Genomic DNA, 11,948 nt, shown 5'->3' with positions numbered 1-11,948 from the left:
AGTTCTGTCATCAAATGGTACTCCTTGGTCTAGAATACCTTTGGTCAAGATGTAGGGTTTGGGAGTCCTCTTGACCCAACCCAACCCTAACCATACTAGGCCGAAAATGTTTGGCCTTAGGGTTTCTAAATTCAAATGGAAGTCTAGTATTTGGCCTATTGATCCTTAGCGTAAAACCCTAGATCATTTTTGCATAGGCGTTCAGCTAACCCTAACATTCCATGAATGTGGGTAGGACCTTTAGGATTGAAAATATTAAGTTGATACTAGGCAGAATTTTATCACGACTTAACTCTATCTAGTGCATTGAGGTAATCATCGCTTGAGTTACACCTTTGCAAGCGAATTACCTAATCGATCTAATGGTCTTGCGACAAGAGGTGATCTCTTCTTCAAGATGAAAATACTTTTTCCTAAAAAGATGTAAATAATTTCAAAATGCAACATTCCCTGCAACTATGCAGTTCATGGACTTTTTCCTTCTATGCGACTATGAGATTTATAATGACCATCTCTTTTCTTTGCCTTAAACTATAAAGATTGACAATTTAGGACTAACTCGTATAAACCCTACGTTGAATTTCAATAAGAACTATGCTCATAACCCTTCACTTAATGCATTGAATCCAAGCTTTAATATGAAATGCATCTTTTTCTAAAACAACTTCGATAAAAGAAGTTCATGCATGAGCAAATGTCATAGGACTATTATTGACTTAATACGTCCTACAGCATTTAACCCAACCTAGGATGTAATTAACATCGCATGCAATATGCATGGTACTTTCATGCAATGCAACTACTTGGACAACATCCAATGGACGACAATGATTATCTCATACGAATCCACAACTAGAAAATTATTACCTAAATGCCTTATGCGCTTTTCTTTTTCGCGGGCAATCAAGGATGCATTTAAACAAATCCACCTTTTATGCAATATGCGATTGGGATTGCAACTTGGAAGTGCAAGCATTTTGCAAAGGCATGACATGCACTAACTTCATAAACGAATGGATAATCGTGTTTAAAATTTCCAAATTTATTTAACTGGACTACGTGTATTAAAGACATGCTTAAATGCATTCTTTCCATGCGAAATCAATTTCTAAGAATCTGAGCATTGAGGTTTGGGGTGTTATCCACACGCCCCCATCTTGCCATTTTCCATAGATGACGTAGATACTTTGTTCAGCAACTTTCCCTTGGGTTACTTTCGCATATTGAACCCTCTCTGCCCGGGATCTTCTATTCTATGCGGGACACGGCCCTAGTAGATACCATTTTAGGAAAACTAAGATGGTGTGGGTGAAAAGGGTTTAAGGAAGCCTTGTTTGGAAGCTTCTAAACAGAAGCTTACATGGAGAGAGAAGAAGGTAATTGGGTGGACGAGGATGTCGATGACGAAGATGGTGATGATAATGATGATGGGAGGAATGGGATGGCGCAGGCGATAGCAGGCCAACATGGTGGCAGCAGGCGGCGTGGAGGTGGATGGTGGTGGCCTAGTTCCACAAGCGAGCAGCATGGCAGCCTCTCTCTCTCCCTTTCTTCTTGCCTCCCTCCCAAGCTCGAGGGGGGAGGTCTTAAGATAGCCACACACATGGCTAGTGGCATGCTCCCCTCCCATGCTCCTCTCTCCTTCACTTAGCTCCACTCCCTCTCACACTCCTCTCCCTTGCCATGCATCGGCTGAGGGGAGGGGGTAAATAATAAAAAAATTTGCCTCAACTTTAACCATTATCCCCTTTTCCCTTTTGGAGAGGTGTTCCTGTGCACACTTGCGATCTTCAAGCCACGGCCTCTTTTGGACGTCACGGAGCTAGAACTTAACATTCGTGTGGAGGGAACACTTAGCCACCAACAATAATCGACACGGGAGATTATTTTGCACTGTTTTTGCACGAGATGTGTAGGGTTTTTAAGGTCGATTAGTATTTCAGGAGAAAATATTACAAGAAGCTTCTAAGCTTATGTGACAGGCTGAATGATGTGGAGGAGGGGGGATGATTGGGAGGATGATGAAGATGACGATGGAGGAGATGAAAACAATGATGACGATGCTGCTGATGATGACGATGATGGCGATGGAGGCGATGGCCTAGTGGCGTGACCAGGGCGGCGCCGACTATGGACTGACGGCGGTCAGCACGATGACCTTCTCCTCTCTCCCCTCCCTCTCAAGCTTGAGAGGGGGGGTTCATATAGCACTAAGGTTGGGGGGGCAGCCACACACGTGGCAGGGTGCATGCCTCCTCCCCATGCCCCTCCACCACTAAATTCATACTCCCTCTCCCCGCCATGCAACGACTGAAGGGGAGAGGGTTAATAATAAAAAAATTTGCACAAATTCATTATCTTTTTGCCCCAAGAAGGGGTGTTCCCGCGGAGGCCTATGGTGGCTCGCGGTTTTCAAGCCACGGCTTCCTATACACGACAGGGAGCTGGAGTTTGCTATTGCACGAGGGTGGAGCACTTAACCAAAGGTTTTTCTATTGCGGGAGATTATTTTGAACCGCTTTTGCATGAGACTTGGATCTTGAATATATCGTAGCGGAAATATTACACTCATGTACACAATAGACAACCCCACCACACGGCCTCACAGGCTAGGAGCACCTGAGACTCACTCTACACTAAATGCTAATGTTGATTCTAAGTTTTTATTAAGTCATAGTCCAATTTTTACCATCCCTTCTCCTTAGAGGGAGATCCGATAACATATAGGCATAGTGCCTCGTAACACAAACATAAGGAATCACCTCTCAATTGATTGCTGCGGCTCCACTATGACTCTCCTACACCTTGGGGATTGGCCCCAAGATGCATTGCTTCAACATAAAATACACATGATACAAGCTCCACTCTTTCATTTTGAATGTATTCTAGGAGATACCATGTGCCCTTACCAAATAATTCCCCAAGAAAATGATCCACTAGCCTACGGCAGCTTAAGTCATCTTCCCACTCAAGCGTAGGTCATCATAATGGAAACATTACCCATGATATAATTCTTGAAATATGTGGTTGAAGTCCTCATTCAACAAATAATATTCTTAAAATTCCTCATTCCAATAACTATGTAACTCTGAAATGGAAGTCACTTTGCATGCCCACATCCATGAGAGTGAATCAACCACTATGCTATATTTGACCGGAGTATGAGAGATGTCAAAATCATGGTTTTGCAAGGTTTCCACACATATCTCCTCTACTTAGAAGTCAAAGTAGACAAAGTCAACAAGTACTAGAGGACTCGATAGTCGCTCTTTACTCTAAAGAAACTTCCATATAGGTAGTGGTGCCATTTCTTAATAGTATAGAGAATGGCTAACATCTCCTAGTCATAAACATTCATTTGCATCTCCTTTTCGTAAGATTATGAAAAACAATCACACTATGCTATTGCAACAATACAACACCAATAGCTTAGTCATTGGCATCACATTGAATGGTAAACTCCTTGAAGAAGTCGAGGCATACAAGGTGTTGAGATGGCAAGCTCAACACGTGCGGACATTGATGATGGACCGCCTGGCTAGATGAGTCCGCACATCTACACTTAGCATGTTGGTGGTCATTATGATACTCACATAGCCCCCTAACTTATCACTTATTATATTTAGTTTGTTACACCTACCTAGAGCTGGCAAAGATATAACACCAGTCGATTAGTATAGTCGGTTATGCATTGTTTGACTTAGAAGGCCACTTTCTTTTATGTTGTATCTTATCTATACTTTGTGTGTATTTTATAGTGGGTGAAGAAGAAGAAAAAATCATCAAGAAAATTTTTTGGCCTCCATCTCTCTTCTTGTGTTCTTGAGTGAGCTTCCTCTTGTGCATACAGTGTGTGTTTGGTGCAGTAGCTCAAGCAAATCCCCCCATCACGCAATTCTTGACATGGTATCAGAGTCATGCCACTAAGAGAGGTTGATTTTGAAGGTTGAAGTGAAGGAGAAGAAGCAAGGTTTGAACAAGCAAGCAACGGGTAAGAATCTCTCCCATTCTTCCACTCTCTCTCTCTCTTGGATAGTGCCTGTGGAGGCACTAGAAGTAGGGCAGAGCAAAAATCTCAAATTACTGTGAGATTTTGGGCATTTGAGGCCATTTCACGTCCTATTTTAGAGACGTAAGGGTTACAGATGGCAGTTTCAGGGTACAATGTGATTTCGGTTGTATTGACCGAAAGTAGGTGCACAGGTTACAGATTGCAAATCTGTAATTTTTGCGGTGTTTGTAGGAAGCAAACATAAGGTTTATCTGCAAACAGGTTGCAGATTACGTGTACTATTGAGAAGTTAGTGAAAAGGGTTGCTTGGTGTAGTGCTGTGCACGTGTTGTGAAAGATTGCAAAAGACTAGCTTGCTGTGTTGTATCCTTGTTTGTGATAATGGCAGAGAACAGTGGAAATCCCATTATTGAGAAGCTCGACAAGAACAACTACCCTTCATGGAAGTTCCATGTGACGAACTTCCTCATTGGAAAGGGCCTTTATGAGTTTGTTTCAAGTGAAGAAAATGAGCCAAAGCTTGGTATCCCTCTGACTACATATGAATTTAAAGCATGGAAAGAATGGAATGCGAAAGAAAAAAATGTGATGTATTGGTTATCAGGAGTCATTGATAATACGATGTTGGGGCATATTAGGAATGCAGAAACTTCACATGCAGCTTGGAAAATTTTTGAAAACATGTTTTTAGTAAATACAAAGGCACGAAAGCAACTCAAGCAAGAGTTGAATGCCTTGAAGAAAGAAAAAATGTCTATCAATGAGTATGTGTTGAAGGTGAGGAGCATTGCAGATGCTTTAGCAGTGATTGATGTGATGCCACTGGTGCGCAGATCGGACGCAGGTAGCTCACGTAGTGAATTCCCAAAGGTCCCCAAGAACAAAGTACTCTACTTTTTAGCACAAAAACCAATGTGAAAGCAAGCACGACATGAGACAAGAGACAAATTGGGTTGAATCTCCCCCATGCCTTGTGTGAGCGCTTCACAAAGCATGTATTTAATATATATTTTCAATCTTTTTGCTCAAAAATAGCCCAATTACAAAAATATGACAAGCTTTTAGCTTTTGAGTTTGCTTTCTACCAAAAATAGGAAAATAAAGCTAATGGACGGTGCCCAAAGAGTCTGGCACGCCCAATCTCAATGTCCAAATAGAAATAACATATCCAGGCGCATAAGCGCATACAAAATAATAATAAATAGGCGATGTCTCTATAGACATAATCAAAATATAGGCGTGGCGCCTATCAAAATATAGTCCAAAGGTCGAAAACTCGCTAGACTCCAATGCTTTCCTCCGCCACTGCTGCTATCTCTACACATCAACTGAAGCATTCACAATCGTTAGTAAAATAACACAATTAAACCGACAAAAGTGAATACCTAGCAGTCTTCAGCTACATAAATAAATCAACTGGTTAGAAATAAATCCTAACCTTAATTTATTACGAGTGCGCACTCTAAACTCATAAACGTTTATTAATTTAATATGCATTTTGCGGAATCACCCGCTATGGAATCACCCATGTACACACTAAATTAATGAAACGCCCGAAAAGGACAGGCGTCCCCATCAACTTCTCGCACAAAGAATCCTCTTTGCGTATGAGCCCCGGTCATCTAAGTTTACGGAATCCACCGTAAAACCTCACGGAATCCACCGTGGAATATGCCTCCTGGCATCATACCCCCGGGGTGGGATAGCAATTGACCTCAATTGCTATTAGCTCAATGTGGAGCTAACAGAGTGGGGAAAGCATTTAGGTCTCTAGCGTGCATCCATTGTGCTTCTTCTACAGGATGGTTCTTAAATTTCACGAGATATCTAGAGTACCTTCGGCCAGTTCTAGTGGTCATGTAATCAGTGTCTATGATGGCTTCTGGTTCAAGGATTTCAGTCTCTTCTTCTAGTAAAGATGGGTTTTCATAGACAGGGTGGATAGGTAATTGTCCTCTAAATGGTCTCAATAAACTAATATGAAAGGTATTATGAATTTTCCAATGTGATGGCAGTTCTAACTTGAATGCATTGTCATTAATCTTATGAATAATTCTAAATGGTCCGTAGAATCTAGGGGCTAATTTGACAACTGGATGTCTATCTACACTTTGCAGTCTACGCTTTTCTATTCTAAGCCAAACATAATCATCAACTTTGAAATTCATGGCTTGTCTTTTCTTGTTGGCTTGTTTGGTATATGATTGTTGGGCTTTAGCAATCATATCCTTTACCTCATCAAAAATAGTGTTATGCATAACAGCAATATCATCGGCACTTTGTATTCTATTAGACAAAGATGCAACAGGTGTAGATAATCTATATCCATAAATAACTTCAAAAGGTGCTTTCTTTGTAGATGTGTGCGGTGTATTATTATGTGCAAATTGTAATAAATGTAAATGAGTATCCCATGTCTGAGGTTTAGAGATAGTGTATGCACGTAAAAGATCTAAAATAGTGCTATTTGTGGCTTCTGTTTGTCCATTTGTTTCTGGATGAAATGTAGATGAGAAATCAATCTTTGTGCCTAGATTTGCAAACAGTGTAATCCAGAAATTATTACAAAATCTAGAATCTCTATCTGAAATAATCACTTTCGGCAATCCATGGTTAGTAAAAATAGTTTTCAAAAATAACTGTGCTGCTTGTGATGCTGTTAAAGTTTTCTTACATGCAATGAAATATGCTTGCTTACTAAATCTATCTACAATTGTCCAAATCATGTCATGGTTAGATTTAGTATTTGGTAAGCCAGTAATGAAATCCATAGATATATGTTCCCAAGGTTTAGATGGAATAGATAAAGGCATTAATAACCCATACTGTTTACCATGATGTCTCTTTATTCTTTGACAAATCAGACATTCAGAAACAAAATTAGACACATCTGCATCCATATGCGGCCAATAAAAATCTTCAGTTAACATGCGTAATGTAGAAATGATACCTCTATGACCTTGATATGGGGGACAATGAATTTCATTCAAAACAAAAGATCGGAATGGAATAGTAACACACAGTCTCTTTTCAAAGAACATGAATCCATCATTATATGATAATGAATCAACAGGAATGAAATTATTTTGAACTAATTTTTGCCAATCAGAATGAAAAGTAATATCCTGGTGATATGTGTCTTTCACAGCAATTAAAGAATCAAAAGATATGATAGAAATGTTATGAATTGCAGGTCTTCTACTTAATGCATCGGCAACTACATTTTCTTTTCCAGGTTGGTATTGAATGATAGGATGGAAACTTTGAATGAATGAAGCCCATTTGATATGACGGTCAGAAATTTGGGGTTGGCTAAGTAGATGTCTAATGCTTTGTTGGTCGGTCTTTATCATGAATTCTGAACCCATTAAATAATGCTTCCATTGTTTCAATGCTTGGACAACTGCTAAGAGTTCCTTGTCATAAGTGGAATATTTAAGCTCAGAGGGTTTCAGCTTAGAACTAGAATATGCTATTGGATGGTTATCTTGCATTAACACGGCTCCTATTCCTGATCCGCTAGCATCAGTCACAACTAAAAAGAATGGTCTGTTAAAGTCAGGCAATTGTAGGACAGGGGCATTGGTCAATGCACGTTTAAGTAAATCAAAGGATTTCTGCTGGTTTTCAGTCCATTGATAAACAATGCCTTTCTTAAGAAGTTTGGTCAGTGGTAAAGCAAGTAATGAGAAATTACGTACAAACTTCCTATAGAAACTAGCAAGACCAAGGAATGAGCGTAATTCATGTACATTTTTAGGAATAGGCCAATGCAATATTGCGTCAATTTTCTTAGGATCAACTTTTATTCCTTCTTCTGATACAATATGACCTAAATATTCTATTTCTGTCTTAAAGAATTCACTCTTGTCAGGATTTGCAAACAATTGATTTTCTTTCAGTAATTGAAAAACTATTGATAAATGCTCATAATGCTCTTTTTCACTTTGACTGAATACTAAAATATCATCAAAGAAAACAATCACACAATACTGATATTTTAGAAAAATACGGTTCATCATTCTACTGAAAGTGGCAGGTGCATTAGTTAATCCGAATGGCATAACTAAGAATTCGTAATGGCCAAACTGTGTCCTGAATGCAGTCTTAAATATGTCGGATCTATCTAACCTCACCTGATGATATCCAGATTTAAGGTCAATTTTACTAAATATAGAAGATCCTTGCAGTTTGTCCATAAGGTCATCAACTCTAGGTATAGGATACCTATTCTTTACAGTGATCTTGTTTAATGCTCGGTAGTCAATACACATCCGATAAGTATTATTCTTTTTCTTGACTAAGAGCACAGGTGCACCGAATGGAGAACTGCTAGGTCGAATTAAACCTCTATTTAGTAATTCTTCTACTTGACTCTGGATTTCTTTTTGCTCTATTTGATTGTGTCTATATGGGGCTTTGCAAGGTGGTTGTGTGCCAGGTATTAGGTCAATCTTATGGTCTTCTGGACGTGATGGAGGTAAACCTGGTGGTAGGTCTTCTGCAAAACAATCTTTAAAATATGCGAGAAATTCCTTATGTCTAGGGTGCATATGAGTTTCTTTTGCATGCAATTCATTCACCCAAATGAGATATGATTTAGTATTCTTGCGTAGTGCACGTTTTGCTTAAGTATGCGAAAGCAGTGGAAACATATGAGATGCATGCATACCAAATAATGTAATAGATTTTCTTTGAAAATTAATATTCATTGTGTGTGTGGAATAATCTATATTGGGATTATGTTGGTGTCTCCATGGCATTCCTAGAATAATGTCGCTAGACTGTAATGGGACAACTAAGAAATTTCTTCTTTCAATATATGGACCAATTTGAATTTCTAAATCTTGAACTTCTTGTGTGCCATTGTACCTAGTACCTAAAAATGCAGCTTTTATGCGATAGTGCGTAGGTACTGTATGCAGTTTCAATTCCTTTACCAATTTTGCTGAAATAAAATCATGCGTACTACCGTCATCATGCAATATAATTCTTTCTTTTCCATGCACCATACATTTCATAGTCAACAATGAATGTAAAGTAGGCATACCTGGTAAAGTGTCGGAAGTAGTAGTAGGATCATCTTCTTCTTCAGTGAAATCCGGCATATCCTCATGCTCGTCTTCGTCCATAGCTCCAAGGTAGTTGATATGTGATGATGGCTTCTTTGAATGACAATTTGCTGCGAGATGGCCTGGCTGGTGACACTTGTAGCATACGATAGGCTTGGCTTTGGTCACATTATTTGCAATGGCTGGGAATCTGGGTATATTTGGATTTGCTTGTTGGATAGGCTTAGGATTTGGATTGACAGTGGATGGTAATGCAGGTGGTTTAGGCCAATTCTTGCGTATAGATGGTGATGAGAAACGACCTGGATTAAACCTTCTGAAATTTGAATTGAATTGTTTAGATCCATAATTACCGTTTGCTTGGAATGGCTGTGGTCGTCGATCTCTTCCACGTAACTTATCTTCAGTGTCGTGAGCTAAGGAGATGGCATCTTCAAGGGTAGCAGGCTTGAACATATTCACCTCAGCGTAGTAATGTCCAAGAAGTCCAGACATGTACTTCCGCTTATGGGTCGTCTCTGGTACGTCTTCAAGCATGCGTAGCTGTAAAAGTGCATTCCAAAAACGCTCTGTATACTGTGGAATAGGCTCACGGTCGCGTTGTTGCAGTAAATCCCATTGCTTGATAGCCTTCTCATGAAATTGCGGTGGAAGGAAATTTTGCATAAACTTCTTCTTGAAATCTTCCCATGTAGCAGGACATTCTATGCTCTTGCGGACGACAGTCCACCAAAGTGATGCTCTATCTATCAGATGATTAGTAACACACTTGATTTTATCTTTCTCAGGATAAGTTTCCTCATGGAAATAGTCATCAAACTGGCTAATGAATGATAAAACAGTCTTTCCTTCTCTTATGCCATTGAAAGTGCGAAACTTGAAACTTCGTTTACTTATCTTGGATTCCTTGCGAATGGTTTGTGCTTCAAGAGTGGCGTCGATGGTACGGCGTATCAAATCTTCAGCTTGAGGTTCTTCTTTGTCAGTGGACGCTCCTTGTAGCTTTGTCAATTGCGCTTGCAAGGCTTGCCTAGCTCTTCGCTCTTCTTCCAATTGCAGCATGATAAGATCCAGCTTTTGCTCCATGGTAGGCTCGGGTAGGTCGTCTTCAGCCATAAGATCATCCATATGTGGGGTAGTCATCCTGTAAAACTCAACAAACCTTACTCACTCAAAATCAGTTAGCGGGATGAGCGTAGCTCAAATTTGGGGTTACAAGGCTATGTATTTTGGGTATTTTCTTCTTCAATTTTCAGAAATTCTGAAATATTTCTGTCTCCGTTTGCTGAAAGTACTTCAACGAACTTGTAGATAGGTAAAACAGCTTGCTGCGAACAACTTTCCAGTTCAGAGTTTTTGCAAACGAACAAGTCTTCTAGGAGTTTCGAGCGTTAGTCAGTTCTGATTTAGTCTGACTTGCAGAGTTGCAGACTTAACAGACTTGCAGGGTTGTGAACTTGCTGAACTTAGCTGACTTGCAGAACTTGCAGGACTTGATTCCAAGTGACTTGCTGAACTTGACTTCTGTAGTGCGAGACCCGGAGTATTTTGACTTGTCAGATCTGTGTGACTTGCAGAGATTTGTATGATTTGGCTTAATTAGGCTTGGTGATTAAGCTTAAGAGCTTAATTGGTGGACTAGCAGGCCGCCGTTTTTGAATCGTGGGGGGGGGGGGGGGCGTTTTCACTCCGCGCGATTTTCGGGGGCTTCCTCCTCTTGCCACGATTTGCCACGATTTGTAGGTTATGAAGCTTTTAAGCTTCTTAAGCTTAAAACTAAGCTTTGTTAATGAAGAAGATAAGAAATTTCTCACTGTTCTATCACGACTTGTTCATGGAGTTGAGGGAGTGGTCCTCCGCCGACAGAGAGTGGTCCTTCGCGATTTGAGAGTGGAAACAGGGGTTCTTGATCGCCAGAAGTCTGCCTGTATCGACGGTTCGCGACGAGATTGACTGTAGAGGCCGTTTGTTCCTGGAGCTCCGCCTTCGCCCGAGATTGGTAGCGATTGGAAGCCCTTGATCTCTGCTCCGCTCTGATACCACTGGTGCGCAGATCGGACGCAGGTAGCTCACGTAGTGAATTCCCAAAGGTCCCCAAGAACAAAGTACTCTACTTTTTAGCACAAAAACCAATGTGAAAGCAAGCACGACATGAGACAAGAGACAAATTGGGTTGAATCTCCCCCATGCCTTGTGTGAGCGCTTCACAAAGCATGTATTTAATATATATTTTCAATCTTTTTGCTCAAAAATAGCCCAATTACAAAAATATGACAAGCTTTTAGCTTTTGAGTTTGCTTTCTACCAAAAATAGGAAAATAAAGCTAATGGACGGTGCCCAAAGAGTCTGGCACGCCCAATCTCAATGTCCAAATAGAAATAACATATCCAGGCGCATAAGCGCATACAAAATAATAATAAATAGTCGATGTCTCTATAGACATAATCAAAATATAGGCGTGGCGCCTATCAAAATATAGTCCAAAGGTCGAAAACTCGCTAGACTCCAATGCTTTCCTCCGCCACTGCTGCTATCTCTACACATCAACTGAAGCATTCACAATCGTTAGTAAAATAACACAATTAAACCGACAAAAGTGAATACCTAGCAGTTTTCAGCTACATAAATAAATCAACTGGTTAGAAATAAATCCTAACCTTAATTTATTACGAGTGCGCACTCTAAACTCATAAACGTTTATTAATTTAATATGCATTTTGCGGAATCACCCGCTATGGAATCACCCATGTACACACTAAATTAATGAAACGCCCGAAAAGGACAGGCGTCCCCATCAACTTCTCGCACAAAGAATCCTCTTTGCGTATGAGCCCCGGTCATCTAAGTTTACGGAATCCACCGT

This window comes from Lygodium microphyllum, chromosome 10 (assembly GCF_053477565.2).
Source record: "Lygodium microphyllum isolate KBCC chromosome 10, Lygodium_microphyllum_v1.1.10, whole genome shotgun sequence".
NCBI lineage: Eukaryota > Viridiplantae > Streptophyta > Polypodiopsida > Schizaeales > Lygodiaceae > Lygodium > Lygodium microphyllum.
The sequence above is the reverse complement of the archived record's forward strand: the minus strand, read 5'-3'. Positions refer to the sequence as shown.